Below are 17,314 nucleotides of genomic sequence, written 5' to 3'. Positions count from 1 at the left end.
TAATCTAGGATAGTCTCCCCATATTAAGATCCCTAATCACTTCTGCAAAGACTTTGCCACATGAACTAACATTTACAGGTTCCAGGGGGTAAGGAGTTATGACTCAGCCTATTACAGTTCTTTTAGCCTTACTGGGTTACTTGGAGTGTGTGCTATGTATTTGTAGTTCCAGAGTTGGTTTAAAATGTGGGTAGAATTTATACTCTGAATTGAGGACTCTCTGTTTCTGGATCTCTCCTTCCTAGGATTTCCCTTCTCATTTTTTTCTTTTGTCATTAGCCAGAATACTCTGTCCTGTGGCTCTTCAAATATATATATATACTAGAGGCCCAGTGCATGAAATTCATGCATGGGTGGTTCCCTCAGCCCAGCCTGCACCCTCTCCAATGAAGACATCCCTCTCGCAATCTGGGACCGCTGGCTTCTAACTGCCTCTGCCTACCTGACTGCCTGCCTGCCTGATCGCCCCTAATTGCCCTCCCCTACCAACCTGATCACCCCTAACTGCTCCCCCTTGCCAGCCTGATTGCCCCTAACCACCTCTGTCTCAGCCCCCGCCACTGTGGCTTTGTCCAGAAGGAGGACCTGATGAACTGAAGATGTCCAGTCTATTTGGTCTAATTAGCATATTACCCTTTTATTAGTATAGAGTAGAAGCCCTATGCATGGGGAGGGTGTCCCTCAGCCCGGCCTGCACTCTCTCCAATCTGGGACCCTCAAGGGATGTCTGACTGACGGTTTAGGCCAGATCCAGATCTGGAACTGCTGGCTCCTAACCGCTCGCCTGCCTGCCTGCCTCATTGCCTCTAACTGCCTCTGCCTACTGGCCTGATCGCCCGCCCCCTAACCGCTCCCCCGCTGGCCTGATCACCCCCAACTGCCCTCCTCTGCCAGCCTGATCGCCCCACCTGCCCTCCCCTGCTAGCCTGATTGCTCCAAACTGCCCTCCTCTGCCGGCCTGATTGTCCCCTGACTGCTTGATCCCCCATGCCAGCTTGATCTTACACCTAACTGCTTGCTCCCCCACCGGTCCCTAACCACCTCTGCCTCAGCCCCTGCCATCGTGGCTTTGTCCTGAAGGAAGTCGCACGTCCAGAAGATGTACGGTTGACCTGGTCTAATTAGCATATTACCTTTTTTATTAGTATAGATATTCATCCTGTTTGGAACCTACTGGGACCTTTTCTCAACATCAAAGCTGTATACAATGGGTAACTTACCCACTGCCATTTCCTTTTTCCATGCACAGATACTTCTGCATGTCCTTCCTGCTTTGGTTATTCCCCTGTGCTCTCAAGTAGTTTTTTTATTCTTGTCAGAGCTTATAGCTTATATCTATATATAGGGTAGATGGTTCAATAGTACCCATTCTTTATTATTAGAAGCTGAACGTCTATATTCTTTTTGAGTATGGGGGCATTTACAAAAAAATGCAAATTTTGCATTATAAACAAAGCCCCAATAAAAGGTAGAAATCCTTCTAGAGTATTTTTTCTGACAACAATAAATTAAACTAAAAATTTCAAACAAAAAGATAAGTAGAAAAACCCAAAGTGACTATAAGCTATGCACCTTTAAACTATCTTTGGATCAAAAAAGAAAAAACAACAACAACAACAGACATTAGAAAATATTTAAACTGAATGACAATGAAGATAAGACATTAAAACTTGTCAGATACACTAAGGGACTACTTAGAGAAATTTTATAGCCACAAAGGCAAATATTAAAAAAATAAAAAGGCTGAAAAATCAATGACATATACTTCCATTTCAAGAATAGTGAAGAAGAAAAGTAAGTAAGAGGAAGGAAACTATAGACATAAGAGCACAAATCAATAAAATACAAGACAAACATACATTAGAGAAAAATAATGAAGCCAACATTGATATTTGAAGTGATTAATAAAATTTCTAAGTAGTGGAAACTTGACAAGGGAAAACATAATTTATCAATACTGAGAATGAAACTTGGGCTGTAAATAGAGATTGACTACATATTAAACACATAAAAAGGGGATAGTATGAATAACTTAAGGTCAATACATTTGGATGAAATGGACAAATTATTTCCTCTGCTCCTCTCCTCTTGCTTCTTTTAGTTGATTTCAGGGTAGGACATATATTTGGGTAGATGATATTGTATAAAGATGCTGACACCATATTCTTAGCAAATAGTTTTGAATTGTATAACTCTACCCCTCATTTTATACCACAGGAAACTAAGGCTTAAAGTCCTGTTCCTCTATTGTCAGCTAGTTACTATCTAGAGTAGAACAAAGGTCTAATGTCCCATCCTATGTCCACTCCAGATGCTGAATTATCATTTCAAGGACATAAATAAAATAAAAATTTTAGTATCTTACAATGGCAGTTAGGAAAAAAGAAAAATTAATGAAGGTTGCCTCCTCTTCATGAGTAACAGAGGCTAAAGCTTCATTTTAACAATTGAGTATTGGCTCCTCTGTATGAGTTCTGTGAGTTGAAAAATTTGAGGGCAAATTGGCTCTGAAGTATGGACTTACATGCCCTTCTGGTATACTTCATATCCAATATTAAAGAGCAAGAATGGACTCTATTCTGAAACAATGGAATCTGAATGAAGATGGGCCTGCAACATTAGCCTGTGGCTTTTCTGAAAATCTTCCCTTTTGGTGCACAGCAGTCATTCACAAAACAAAAGGCATGGCATTCGTATCTTATTAATCTCTGGGAAGGTTGCAGTGGCCCCGAGTGAGTAGCAAGCTGCTGCTGTAACTGTATTTCCAGAATTTAATACTCTTCTTCCAGTCTTATGGTACTGACAGTGTGTGTGTGTGTGTGTGTGTGTGTGTGTGTGCATCCCTTTGCCTGTGTTCCCAATTGGCTTTGTAAAAGCTAGGTCAGTGGGCTGATGTGATCTTCTCTGAGATGCTGCAGTCTGGGTTAACATGACTCTCTTCAAACTAGTGGGCAGCGCCTCCTTTGTCTCTCTGCTGTGTTGAGTGTAGCTTGAAATTTTGATGGGAAAACACCCTTTTTCCTGATCCTCCCCCTTCTTTACTATATCAGGCTATGTTAGCAACTGTTCTCCTGGGGAGCTTTGAAGTGAGAAAATTGTGGGTGGGGCAGAGGAGAAAGAAAATAAATACATGCTGTGGAAAGCTGTGCTGTTGCTGCGTTTCCTCTCCTCTCACTGAGATTTAATCACTGGTTGGAGGAAATTGCAATGTTTCAAGAATGAGAGCCAATGCATGCTGGAAGAAGGAGGGGGTGGCAGAAAAATTTAATAATAAAGCTAAGGGAAGCTTAGTAATGTAATGCCTGATATATTGTGCTATGGAACTTGTTGAGTGATTAGGGAATCAGAGCCAACCAGGGAACGAGGCAAACTTTTCCTATTGTTTCTTTTGAAGAATTCAAAATAGGTTTTATAAAGGCTGTCAGATAAGGGTACTCAGATAATGTTTCTGCAGTTCCTTTCCTCTTCACTGTAGAGACAATATGTGCCTGAGGTGATCTGCCTACCTCACCACCCATTTCCATCAGCTTTCTTTATACCTTGACACACCAGCCCTGATCACTCTGATCCCAATCTCAGGAGGCAGACCCCAAACTTACAAGTGAATTGAGCCTTGGCTACCTTTTATGCTCTGCTTAATTTCTAGTTAAGGTGGCATGCTTTCATATGTTTTCATAGGTGCTGGAGGATGAGTACACCATTGTAAGTCCTGAAAACTTCAAATGCTGGGTGGTTCAGGGAGGAAAGATAGCAAGAACTCTTCTAAAGGAGATACCAGAAAAAGTTATTTTTCATTGTGGTAGAAAAAAACAACGAATGAATAGCTCTATGACCTGTGTTTCAGCTTTGACCTTAACTAGGTTCAATATATTGAGCAAATTATAATATATGATTCTCTGTTTCATAGTATAATGGGTAGAACACATGGTTTCTAAAATTCTTCATATTCTGACATTTTATAAGCCATATATTAATCAATAAGAATGTACTGGATGTCTTCTATATACCAAGCATTATATACAGAGTTATTTTTTACTAGAGGCCTGGTGCACAAAATTCATGCACTCGGGGAGGGGGAGCCCTCAACCCTGTGCCCTCTTGGCCTTGGGGGAGCCGTCAGTTGGACTTCCTTACCACTGCGGTGGAGGCAGGAGAGGCTCCCGCCACTGCCACTGTGCTCGCCAGCCATGAGCTCGGCTTCCTACATTGAGGATCTGACCCCTGGTGGTCAGTGCGCATCATAGTGACAGGTTGTTCCACTGTTTGGTCCATTTGCATATTAACCTTTTATTATATAGGATTACCTTTACATTTCCTTTGCTATTTCAATTTCCTCAATTGTGAAACGGGCTAATAATGAATCTCCTGCTTACTTAAGAATAAAGAGGATCCCTAACCGGTTTGGCTCAGTGGATAGAGCATCAGCCTGTGGACTGAAGGGTCCCAGGTTCAATTCTGGTCAAGGGCATGTACCTTGGTTGTGGGCACATTCCCAGTAGGGGGTATGCAGGAGGCAGCTGATCAATGTTTCTCTCTCATAGATGTTTCTAACTCTCTATCCCTCTCCCTTCCTCTTTGTAAAAAATCAATAAAATAAAAGAATTAAAAAAAGAACAAAGTGGAGGATTGTATACAAAAGTTGTTTGGCAAATGTAAAATGCTCTGCAGCAGATATTTTTGATATATTCATATGCATAAAGATATATGTAACAAGAACAGATATGCATGTATTCTCTATAGGATAATAACTAATAACCCAGAGATGGTCTGTTTTATCTGAAAATATATGTGGTGACTGATGACTAGATAGCAACTCTCCTAATATGATTATTCCCAAGTTGTGTGTAATCATATCAGTAAATACACAAAGTTACATTGTTTGAAGAACAAAAAAATAAGCTTCATAAGAATTTGCCTATTGCATTCATCTCTATGTTGACAATAGTAATATTTGTTGAAAGAATGGATGAATTGAGGAATGAAAGATTTAGGATAGCAGAGATTTCTTTAACATTCTTTTCACTTCCAATTTCCACTCCTGTGCTGACCTGGATACTCATTTTATTTCCTTGCTACTATGCCTTTTCTTCACTGCTTAAATCTAGAGGAGGGTCTGTTGGAGTTATTGGGACTCAAATGCTTAGAAATAAACAAAAGTGTTAGTGCTGAAAATACATATTCCCTGTTATAATACTTTGCTATCTTAATTGCTTCCTAAGTCCCTCCTTAATAAGTTCAATGTATAATTCTTGTTCAGTGCCCTAGAACCTAACACAGGGTGTGGCATAGAATAAGTGTGCAGTAAATGCACTAAGTAATGAATGATTTGTACAATTCAATGGAATAATTGGTGTGGATGGCTGGGGTGGAGGTGCAAGACTAATGGTATATTATATAGAAGCATAACTGATGGGGTTTAAAACTTACCATTACATTTTTAAAAGTTATTCCCACTCAGTGTTTAGAGGATTTCTGGCATAAGAACCATATTTATCGTCCACTGTAAATTATCTCTAGGGTTCTTTTCTCACTCCCCAAAACATTAATTTGTTTTCTCCAGTTTTATAAAGATAGCATTTTTATGAAGAGTTTAATTTAATAGTAATAACAACCATAAGTACTAAGCTAAGAGCCTACAGTGATTTAGCATTTAATAACAATGTCATCTTCTCTAATAGCTAGCTGTCTAGTGACTCATGTCTATCATGACCTCTTTGAGGATGGAAGTTGTGTCTTATGCTCAGAGTTAGTTAAGATAGCTACTTAATTTAGGTGGATGAAGAATTTGGCTATTTTGCTGACAGGATGCATCCAGTGAGGGAGATTGTTTCTTTACGTGGCACTAAAATTAGACACTTCCTTACCCATAAGTTTACTTGTGATTTTTAAAATCATTTTTCCCTGTTTAAGAAGTTCCTTGAATTTAACTGCTTCCTGATTTCACCTGGACCAATGGCAAAGTTGGAAAATGGGTACAAACTTGTTTTGCCCTTGTGCCCTGAGCCTACAAGGCAGGCTAGGGATCACCTAGGTTTGGGTTGACTTGTCTATGCGCAGCAGCCTCAGGGTTTAAGCACAAAAGAAATGATGGCTAATAGCAGTAGAAAGGGAACAGACTGATTACCAGTCAGTCTGCTGGTATTTCAAGACTTTTGTTACCAAATGGACTGTCCAAGGCAAGTCCCTTATGCAGCTTGGCCTTAATGTCCTTCCTTTACTCTTTCTTTAGAGGTTATTCTACAGGCTTCCTCATTTGAAACACTGTTCCCAGCAGAGGATATTGGGAGTCTCTCTGCACTATAGATAAGCAGTTCAACCTTCTCTCTCTCTCTCTCTCTCTCTCTCCACACACACACACACACACACACACACACACACTCCTGCCACGTTGTATTTAGGCAAAAATGGAAACTTGAAACAAATAAACAAAACCCTCATGCTCCCTCCTCCCCCCGTTTTTTGTCTTGTGATTTTTTTTTTTTACATAAGTGTATGTATTTTTTTTATTTTTCTCCGATCTTCACCAAGGTTCTTGCTTTTTTTATGGAGGCATTGCTCCTCATATTTTTGCCTGTCAAATCTCAGAGCAGATGGTCCCTTCAGGGAAGCTCTGGAAGTGTTGGGTGTCTGCTTATGCCCGGCCTCTCCTTCCCTCTCGGGGTTTCAAATGACAAGTCATCAAACCAGTTTCCCTCCTCTTAGGGGGTCCTTGATCCCGAAGCAGCAGGTTTGGGCCGTAAGCACTGCAGAGACCCTTAGCAGCCACAGCTGAGAGTCCGGGCTGAGAGTGACATCCTGCCTGTCCAATCAGAGACGAGAATTTCTCCTCGGTGCCCGCCCCGCTTTCCCCGCGGCGCCAATCACCACTCTAAAAGGCTGGGCTTCTGCTGTCAAGTAGCTCGGGTGGGCTCCAGCGAGGCGCGGAGGGGCGCAGGCCGGGGACATGCGCTCCCAGGTGTTGGCAGCGGGAGAGGGAAACCTGTAGGTGATGGTCCAGCGGTGCGGCGCCGGGGCGAGCCGGAGCCGGGGACAGGTAGGAGGCAGGGCTTGTCCTTCTTCGCCTATGGGGGAAAGAACGCGTATTTTCACGCTCCTGTCGCCTCCCTCCCCTTCCCCCAGTCCTGCCCCGCCCTCGTCACCCCCAAATCTCCTGAGGTCGCCGCAGCCCTGGTCGTGGAGGACTGGGGCGCAGGGGGTCCGGTGCTGGGAAGGAGGTGCGTGGGCAGGGCGGCAGTGCCCGAGGAGAGGGGACCGAACCCCCATCTGTGTCTCAACTTTCAGGCTTCCTCTCCCACTGCCGGTGCTGCTGCGCCCGAGGGGTGCCATGTCTGCCGGGTCTGGGGAGGGTCTGCGGAGAACCCGTGCGTCTCCATGCCTGGGGGGAGCGTCTCTTCCTTCCCATGCCTGGCGCAACTCGCCTTCTCCCTCCCTCTCCTACCTGGCGGCGTCCAGTCTCTAGCACATCCCAAAAAGCACGGGCAATGCTTGCGCTGGGGGGAAGAAGGGACTTGCTTGCTCCCAGGTCCCTCCGCTAAAAGCTGGCTCCCTTCGAGATCGGGGTGGGGGGCAACCCCGCCACCGGAGGGGTTGGTTCCATTAATTACGCCTCTAGTGAGCGTGCACGGGCCCCTCTCCCCTCTCTGCGGCAGACTGAGCAGGGGAGGGGCGGGAAGGCGTTGCTTCTCCGAGCCTGGCGTGGTCCCCCGGGAACCACCTTCTCGCATAGTTTCTAAAAGGTGGGTTTATCCGCCGGGATTCCCGGAGACTCAAGTAATTGTGTCCGGATGGGCTCGCGGCGGCTGCGAGGCAGCCTCCCTGGGTGACCGCATCTGGGAAGTAGGTGTTGGCTCCGCGCCGGTTTCTGCCGGAGTCAGATGGCTGAAAGCAGTGGGCAGAAGAACTGCAGAGAAACGAGACGCTGCTGCATCACTTTGGGGCCTGATGACACCCTGCTTTGAAAATTATTGAAAAATCGGGCTGATGGGAGAGAGGGAGAGTGTGGGCAGCCGCACCCCTTTCTCCTTTATTCGTGCCAAACCCAGCATGGGCATTCGTACCCCTGCTGGTGTGTGCGCATCTCCAAGGTGGAGCTATATATAGCTCCTGCACACCCAGCCCTGTGCCTGGTGCTGAGCAGGCTACCTTGGCCTTTGGAAGCAATCTGGAGGCTTGGAGTGGGAGGGGGGAAAGAGAATCAAATTCTCCATTGGGGAAAAAGCCGGAGAATATGCCCTCAGACTGTGGAAACCCTGCATGAAATAATGTTTCTGTAATGCCTATGAAGATCAATCATTCCAAATATTATTTTCAATACATTCTTAGAGTGCGATTTGATATTCACCTATTTCCCTGCATTTTTTTCAGCTTCACGGTATCCCTCCGAATCTTACTAGTTTGAAATGTAACACACATATCAAGTATTAAATACATATATCTGGGATATTTTATTAAACTCACTGGAACTTAATGGCTTGCTTATGCCTGTACTTTGGTTGTTTGGTACTAAATTTATTTGGGAGGTAATATAGCTAGCAGCATTTGGGAATTTGGGTGAAAAGAATCCACCCACTTTGCAGGATATAGAGCTAAGGGACCCTCAGAACCTTTGGAGTAGTTTTGACATGTTTCTTTGTATACATTTTACGTGTGGATCTGATACTTAAATTTGTGCTGCTGTTTCATATCATATCTATTTGTGCTACATGGATTTTCTTTTATAGATGTATGTTCATTTATTTTTCCTATTACCTGGACTTATTTAATTCTGATAATAACATTTCCATTTTCTTAGATGAGAAAACTAAAATTTAAAGGACACAAGTAATTTGGGTAAAGTCTTCCAAAAATCTATTATTTTAATGCTAATATTCTAATAATGTACTATGAATTATACTATATAGTGTTTTTCTCTCAAATAGACTAGTTCAATTTTCTACAGCTTTTGGTCCTGGTAACAAAATTTGGTCAATATTGATATCAGTAATAATATAGGCCAATGTTATTCAGTTATTCAGAAAGTCTTACTGGTATTTTGTTACTTAATCCTTATTGTAGTCAGGTTTGTCTTCTAATTAGACAGGAAGTATTTTGCAGGAAAAAATTATTACCATTGAATTGAATCCAGTTCTAAGTAGGCTCAAAGATTCTCTCTCTCTCTCTCTCTCTCTCCTCTCTCTCTCTCTTTCTCTCTCTCTCTCTTTATATATATATATATATCTGTATATATATATATCTGTATATATATATATATATATATATATATATATATATACTAGATGCCCGGTGCATGAAATCTGTGCACTCCAGGGGGGGCGTCCCTCAGCCCCACCTGTGCCTTCTCACAGTCCAGGACCCCTCTGAAGATGTCTAACTGCTGCAGAGGTGGGAGAGACTCCTGCCACTGCTGCTGTGCTCGCCAGCCATGAGCCCGGCTTCTGGCTGAGCGGCATTCCCCCTGGGGAGCGGCGTTCAGGGGGCAGCTCCTGTGTTGAATGTCTGCCCCCTGGTGGTCAGTGCGTGTCATAGCGACAGGTCGTTCCTCTGTTTGGTTGATTTGCATATTAGCCTTTTATTATATAGGATTTCAGAGAGGAAGGGAGAGAGAGAGAGAGATAGAAACATCAATGATGAGAGAATCATTGATTGGCTGCCTCATGCATGCCCCTTTCTGGGGATCGAGCCCGCAACCCAGGCATGTGCCCTTGACCAGAATCGAACCAGGGACCCTTCAGTCTGTGGGCCAATGCTCTATCCACTGAGCCAAACCTAGTAAGGCTCAAAGATTCTTTTCGAGGAACTGTCATCATAAAGAGCTGTTTAGATGGATGCAGCAATGACTTGAGGATCGTTTATTAGTTGATAGAAGGCTATGTATTGGGAACTACTTTTGACTTCCTTATTCTTTCCATGAGAAATAATGGATGACATCAGTGTTTCTATGTCCTCGCACAGAATGATTCAATTTCCCAATAGGGGTTATGACTTCGTATAGGCGATTCTATATATTCTCTCATATCTTGTGCCCCTGGAGGCCAACTAGAGACCAAGATAAGAGATAGAAAATTCATATTTCTCTAGACAAAACATGCCATGTAATTGCCTTTAAAAACTAAACAATATCTATCCATTTCTATTTCACATTCCCCTGCATTTCTACATGTAAATTGGCCATGGTCTGCAACACATCACAGAACCTATCCTCTCTAAGTCATCCATAAGCTCTCCTTCTTCATGTCAAATGTTTGTATTCTTTTATTGTTATATTGTTCTTTTTTCTTTCCTTCTGGTCTGCCATTTTCCATATTGTTCATCTCCTTGAATTTTTACTTCTTGATACCACTATGATCTGATGTCATAATTTTTCTCTTACTTTTTTCTAACCCTCCTTTTTTTGTGTCCCTCCTTTCTCATATTCCTGCTTCTAGCTTTCCAATGAATCCTGCAAATTGATGGCAATTTATTTTATTGAAAATAAAACTCTCTGCATTTCTACTTCTAATCTCTTCTTCATTAGCCATTCCAAAAACCTACATGTGTAAATATTTATGTATCATTATGCAGATAAGTGAATGTTGGTAAGTCAGTTGGGGATTATAATAGCATTTACCTCAGTTTTTTTTTTTTGCACATTTATTTGAATATTAAGTGAGATAATGCATGTAACACATTTAAAATAGGGCTTGACCAATAGCAATTACTCAAAAGTAATAGCTATCAGTAGAAGTATTGTTTACAGTAATGATAATGTACATAGTGAAAACAATTTTTTGCTTTTCCCCTTCAGTAGTCATCACCCTTAAATTGGCTTTTAGCAAAGGTTTGTGATTAATTTTTTAAGACTTTGTTTCTTCTACCTCCAAGTACCTACTATCTATTCAGTAACTAATTTATTCATTTTTATTCTCAACTCGAATTTATATCTTTCTCTGTTTTTCTCCAGTACCAGTTTCACCTGTCATTGTATGCCTAGATTCGTACAGTAGGCAATTTATCAAATGTGCGTGTCTCTCAGATTTTAATCTAAAAGGCAGCTTATTATGTTTGGTATGGTGTATTTTAAATTTATACTATTAGTTCTACTCTGCTTTGAAATTCTCACTGTGCTTTAGTTTATATCTTAAAAAGCACTGTCTTTGGAGCAAGAGCACTTGGGTTCAAAGTCTAAGAACAGGACTTAGCAGTTGTGTGCCCTTGAAAATATAGCAAGTGGATAGGACATTTCATTATGGTTGTGTGAATGAACTATTACATAAAATTGCCTTCAAAATTATATCCACTAAATATTACTTTTTCAATAACATTTTCATGATTATAAGTATACTAGGGGCCCAGTGCATGAATTAGTGCACCTTGAAAAGAACTGTGGGCCGTGATGCTGCAGTGGGCACTAGGATGGGTCTCAGCCCATCCTCCACTCCCCTGCCCAGCCCTCCCGCCATGGCCATCCGTCCCCTGTCTGGCGGCAGCCCTGCTCCCGCCATCACTGCTCCCTCGTGCTGATGGTGCTGGCCCCGCTCACCTCCGCTGATGGCGTGGAGCAAGTGGGGCTGGCGCGTCAGTGGATGCGAGCAGCAGCTGCTGCCCCAATTGCCCCTCAGGAGCAAGGGGAGGTGGAGAAGCCCTCAGGGGCGATCAGGGCCGATACCTGCCACTTGCACCTGCTGAAGGCACCGAGCGATCGGGGCCTGCACTGAGTGCTGGCAGTGGGTGCAAGTGGGGCCAGTGCCGGCAGCAGGTGCGAGCACTGGGCGGGAGTGCTGGGTGGTACACAGGAGCAAAGAATTTTTAGTAACCACCAGAGGCTTGCCCCGATGACAGTGACCAGCGCGCCTTGGTCTGGCACCCCCACTCACCTGCTCCACCATCCAGCCACAGCCGACGCCTGCCATGTTTCCTGTGTGCCCCCTTGTGGTCAGTGCATGTCATAGCGGCCGGTTGTTTGGTTGTTCGCAGTTCAATCTATTTGCATATTAGCCTTTTATTATATAGGGTATAGAATCACTCAGGAAACATGGGAAATAAAAGAAAATTCTATGCAAGGAGATCCACTCTTAACCTCACGTTTAATTGAATAAATATGCATAGATATTTAAAATATATAAATTGGAATAATTTTATTTTTGCATTTAGCTTTTCTCCCACTTAACATCATAACATAAATATTTATTTATTTCATTTAATATTCTTACTAACCATATTTTTATGAATGCCAAATATTTTTTTTCACACAGAGCCTTTAGATTGCTTCTGGTTTTTCACACTTATGAAAATATACATGAATATATACTAATTTTGCATTTCTGACCATTTTCTTGTAATAACTTCTTAAATGTTACCTTGTCAAACACATAAATATATCTAGACATCTAACGCTTATTGCCAAACTGCCCCAGCAAAGAGTTTATAGACAAATTGATACTCACTGTAAACCAATGTGGAAATATTTTTATCACACATGGTATTGGATTAAAAAATGTGACTGTTTTGATAGTAAAAAGTGTACTTAGGCCCTAACCGGTTTGGCTCAGTGGATAGAGTGTCGGCCTGCGGACTGAAGGGTCCCAGGTTCGATTCCGGTCAAGGGCATGTGCCTTGGTTGCGGGCACATCCCCAGTAGGGGGTGTGCAGGAGGCAGCTGATCGATGTTTCTCTCTCATCGATGTTTCTAACTCTCTATCCCTCTCCCTTCCTCTCTGTAAAAAAATCAATAAAATATATATTTTTTAAAAAGTGTACTTAATTATTCTTTGAAGTTGTGCTTCTGTAATTTTGGATGAGTTCAAGAAATGTGTTCAGGTTTATTAGCTCTTTGTATTTTTTAATTTTTGGATTTCATTTGACTATTTCTTTATTGGGATAGTAGTGTTTTCTTTGTTTAATTAAACATCTATTGTTTACTGTGAAAGTTTTTATTACCTTGTTTTTTGCTTTCTGTATTTTATATTTTGAACATATATAAATTTGTAACTTTATTGTAGCCTAACCTATAAATCTATTTGTAATACTACCTCTCGTTGCTTTAAAGTTCAGAAAACTTTCTGCTACCTGACAAATAATTGAATATAAAAACATACATTCAAAGGTACTATTGCTGAACTTTTTGCCTTCTTTGAAATGGGATTTGGCTTATGAATATCATGTACATATCCCTGTGTGATGAAATGGCTCATGGGACATATAAAATGCACTCCCAGTCTATTAAGATCCCATTATTATTTATGTGACTCTCCCATGAAGTGAATAGTACCTTAATTCTTTCTGAGTTACCACTGTCCATTTCAAAAGTGCCACAGGGCAAAATGTACTGTGGAAGTTATTAATGACCAGGTTACTCAGCCAGAGCAGGCACATTTGTATGCACAATTATCTGAATGAGTCAGGCACTAAATCTGCTTTTGCCAGGATTACCCAGATGGTCCTTCCTTCACTGGATAATTGCTCGCCCCTGTACTTGACTTTTACGATGTAGACCTGACTGGGCCTTTGCTTTTCTTTCACTTTTTGTTACTATTCTCTAACTGCTTAGGGTTCTTTAAATTATAGTTCCTTTTTTTAGAGGCAGCTTCCTTTGTCCGTAGGAACACACTGGAGTTATACAGAGCTTTGCATGAAACTCAGCTTGGCCAGTTACGATCTGTGTGATTTGGGGCAAGTTATTTAATAAGTCTCTGCTTCCTGTTTAGGAAAGAAGCATATTCAGAGCTCAGAGTCCCTACTTCAGTTCCCCTGTCCTAGAGTCTTTTTAAATATATGTTTCACACCATAACCAAAGTTGTCTTTCTAAGACCAATCTCATCAGGTGCCTAGTCTGCTGAAAATCTTTTGATAGGGCTCTCTTTTATTTTTATTCTATAAAAAGATGCGTGCAGTCCTTTGCATTGCACTTAAAGTCTTTTATTAAACAGTACCTATTTACTTCTTTAAATCTATTTTCTCATAACCCCAATCTCTCCCATCCCAGTCTCTCACAATATCAATCACTATGAACTGTTCACACCTCCCTTAATGCATTCTGCCCTTTCTCTCTTTTTCCAAACTCTGCTCTCCCTCTGCAGTTTATTCTCTGCCAGAAATGACCTGTCTCCTTGTCTGCCCTCTAATTGATCTATGAACCTCTTCAAGGCTCAGGTCAGCTGCTACCTTCTCTAGGAGACTTCCCTAAACTCCAGGCTGAGTTTTGAGCTCTTATTCAGTGCTTCCATAGCAATCTGTGGGTACCTCAACCACAGCACTCATTATACTACAGTGTAACTGAGAGATGACTTGCCTATTACCCCACTCGCTAAGTCTTTGAGGATAGTGGTCATACCTTCATTCCTCTGTGTGTGGAATGAAGAACCTGACATATAGTTGAAATGTTTTATGAAGAAATGAATAAAAGAAGGTTAAAATTAAACTCAGTTAAAGATTTCAAAAATTAAACATTTATATCTATTCCTTGGAATGAATGAATGAATGAATGAATGGATAAATAAATAAATAAATAAATAAATAAAAGCTATGTCAGTCTTCATAGTTTTTCAGGAATTAACTTCTTGCTTTTGTTGATTTTTACATTAAAATATATAATAAAATAGATAAAAGAGAGTCCTTTAATAAGCAATTTTATAATGAAAAGCCACACTTAGGACATTGACTAATTCCCAAATGTTAAATCAGTAGGAAACTCTTTTAAATAATTCTCCATTTTAGAAAGAGGAAGAAATGTATAGTTACATGGATAATGTAGATATATAAATTTAGCTGTATTGGAGCTAAATATTGGCAAAATTTAACCCCTTCCCTGTATTTAATGAAAGGTCTTTGGTGGGGTGATGTCTAGTAATTTATAAAGCATGATTACATGCATATCCTCATTTGATCTTTCACAACAATTCTAAAAATTAGGTTGAAATACATGATTATCATACTTAACATATCAACAAACAAGCTCAGATAAATAAATAATTTGTCTAAGATCATATAAGAGTGACATAGCTTGAAAAGAATAGTTGCCAGTTAGTATGCCTAGCCATAACATCTCACTGAGAGAGCCCACTACCTGCCACCATTCTTTCCAGGTAAAGGATATTGGTCTTGATATTAACAATCCACTCAGAATTCTGAGAAATCCAGTAAAATACACTGTATCAATACCTATTTATAGTTTTCACTTTGGTTTTTAACAATCTGAGAAGAAACACACTGATAGCAGTTATTGGTTTAAACATATTTTAAAATCTTTAATTATTGATCATACACAAACATTTACACCACCACCACCCCCCTTTTTTTTTACTTCAGAGTGTTTCTTTTTATTTTTGGTGATAATGTTCTTTTTCTTGTCTTTATAAAATTAGAGTATTTAAAATACTTTTTCTAGATATTCTTAATTAGACAATATTTAACTTTTCAGTTTGGCTTAGCATATATTCTGTACAATCTTAGAGAACGGTGTGAAGAATATATTTTTAAAATATATTTTTATTGACTTCAGAGAAGAAGGGAGAGAGAGATAGAAATATAAATGATGAGACAGAATCATTGATTGGCTGCCTCCTGGAGTCCCTCACTGGGGATCAAGCCTGCAACCCATGTATGTGTCCTGACTGGGAATTGAACCTCCTGGTTCATATGTCAATGCCCAACCACTGACTGAGCAACACTGGCTGGCCGAGTAAAATATATTTTTAAGAAATAGTGCAACTGTTGAAAAAATTATGAAAAATATTTGAGTACTTACCTAGAACACTGATCTAGCCTAATTTAAAAATTAAAAATACTGAAATATAAGACTGATTTTTCTAGATGACTTGTGCAAACGATTTCTTCTCTATAACTGTGTTGCACGTGCTATACCATAACAACCAAATGCAGTGAAGTGGATTTTATTTATTACTAGAGGCCCTGTGCACAAAAATTTGTGCACTTGGGGGGGGGGGGGGCGGGGGGAGACCCTCAGCCCGGCCTGTGCCCTCTCACAGTCTGGGACCCCTCGGGGGATGACCATCTGCTGGCTGAGGCCTGCTTCCCAGGGAATTGGGCCTAAGCTGGCAATCAGACATCCCTCTGGCAGCCCGGCAGCCATTGGGGGATGTCCACTTGCTAGCGGGGAGCAGGCCTAAGCTACAGTCAGACATCCTTAGCACAGCTGAGGAGGCAGGAGAGGCTCCCACCACCACCGCTGTACTGGCAGCCATCAGCCTGGCTTGTGGCTGAGCAGAGCTCCACCCTGTGAGAGTGCACTGACCACCACGGGTCAGCTCCTGCGCTGAGTGTCTACCCCCTGGTGGTCAGTGGGTGTCATAGTGACCAGTCATTCCCAGTCTTTCTGCTGTTAGGATCAGTTTGCATATTACCCTTTTACTATATAGGATAGAGGCCTGGTGCACGGGTAGGGGCTGGCTGGTTTGCCCTGAAGGGTGTTCTGGATCAGGGTGGAGGTCCTGCTTGAGTGCCTGGCCAGCCTGGATGAGGGGATGATGGCTGTTTGCAGCTGGTCAAACCCCCTTCAGGGTGGGGGTCCCCACTGGGGTGCCTGGCCAGCCTGGATGAGGGGCTGAGGGCTGTTTTCAGGCTGCCCACACCCCCTTCAGGGTGGGGGTTCCCACTGGGGTGGCTGGATGAGGGGCTGAGGGCTGTTTTCAGGTGCGCCAAGCCTGAAATTGAAGCTCCCAGTCTCTCCTTCTTTTCTTTCTTTTTTTTTTTTATTCTGGGATTTATTTCCTTCTGTAATTGAAACTTTTTTGGGGCTCCAGCTCCAAGGCCGGCTGTCTGAAAGCAGGTATCTGGGGTTTGTTTAGCTTCTACAATTGCAACATTGTTGCATCTGGAGCTCAGAGCCCAGCTGTGGCAGGTGGGGAACCTTGGCTTCCTCCATCACTGGAGCAAGCAAGCCTCCTGTTCTCTTCAGCTGCCTGGCTGCTGGCAGCCATCCTGGTTGGCAGCTAATTTGCATATCACCCTGATTAGCCAATGGGAAGTGTAGCGGAGGTATGGTTAATTACCATGTTTGTCTATTATTAGATAGGATTTTTATAATTTTAAAAATGAGAAAAAATAGAGGAATTAGAAAGCTAATGACTAGAGAATCTATAATTCACAGTTAGGTTATCTGACTCCTAAGCCTAGGTTATTAATCACTGTGTCATTCTTCCTCTCCAGGATGTCTAGTTTTAGTATTTTGTGAGTCACAGTTTAAATTTTCTCTATATACTTAGTATTAACACAAGATTAAATCATTCTAAGTCTACGTATGTTTTATTTATGTATGTTTCATAAACAAAATGGTCTTTTACTATTGATTTACAGGGAACAGTTTCCCAAACATGAACTA

At 41.6% G+C, this 17,314-nt stretch overlaps 1 protein-coding gene across 3 annotated transcripts in view; it reads left to right on the top strand.

Moving 5' to 3' along the window:
* Positions 1–6,881: 6,881 nt before the first annotated feature.
* The window catches only part of CNTN1 (contactin 1), a 287,008-nt gene continuing 276,575 nt past the window's right edge, over positions 6,882–17,314 (top strand). For all 3 annotated transcript variants that reach the window (XM_070410419.1, XM_070410420.1, XM_070410423.1), the window contains exon 1: positions 6,882–7,033. The gene's annotated coding sequence lies outside the window, so the exon portion shown is untranslated. The remainder of the gene's footprint in view (positions 7,034–17,314) is intronic.

Source organism: Myotis yumanensis, unplaced genomic scaffold (genome assembly GCF_028538775.1).
Source record: "Myotis yumanensis isolate MYYU_CA2020_CCGP unplaced genomic scaffold, mMyoYum1.0.hap1 SCAF_3, whole genome shotgun sequence".
NCBI classification, from domain to species: domain Eukaryota; kingdom Metazoa; phylum Chordata; class Mammalia; order Chiroptera; family Vespertilionidae; genus Myotis; species Myotis yumanensis.
Note: the sequence above shows the minus strand (reverse complement) of the source record. Positions and strands in the feature narration are given on the sequence as shown.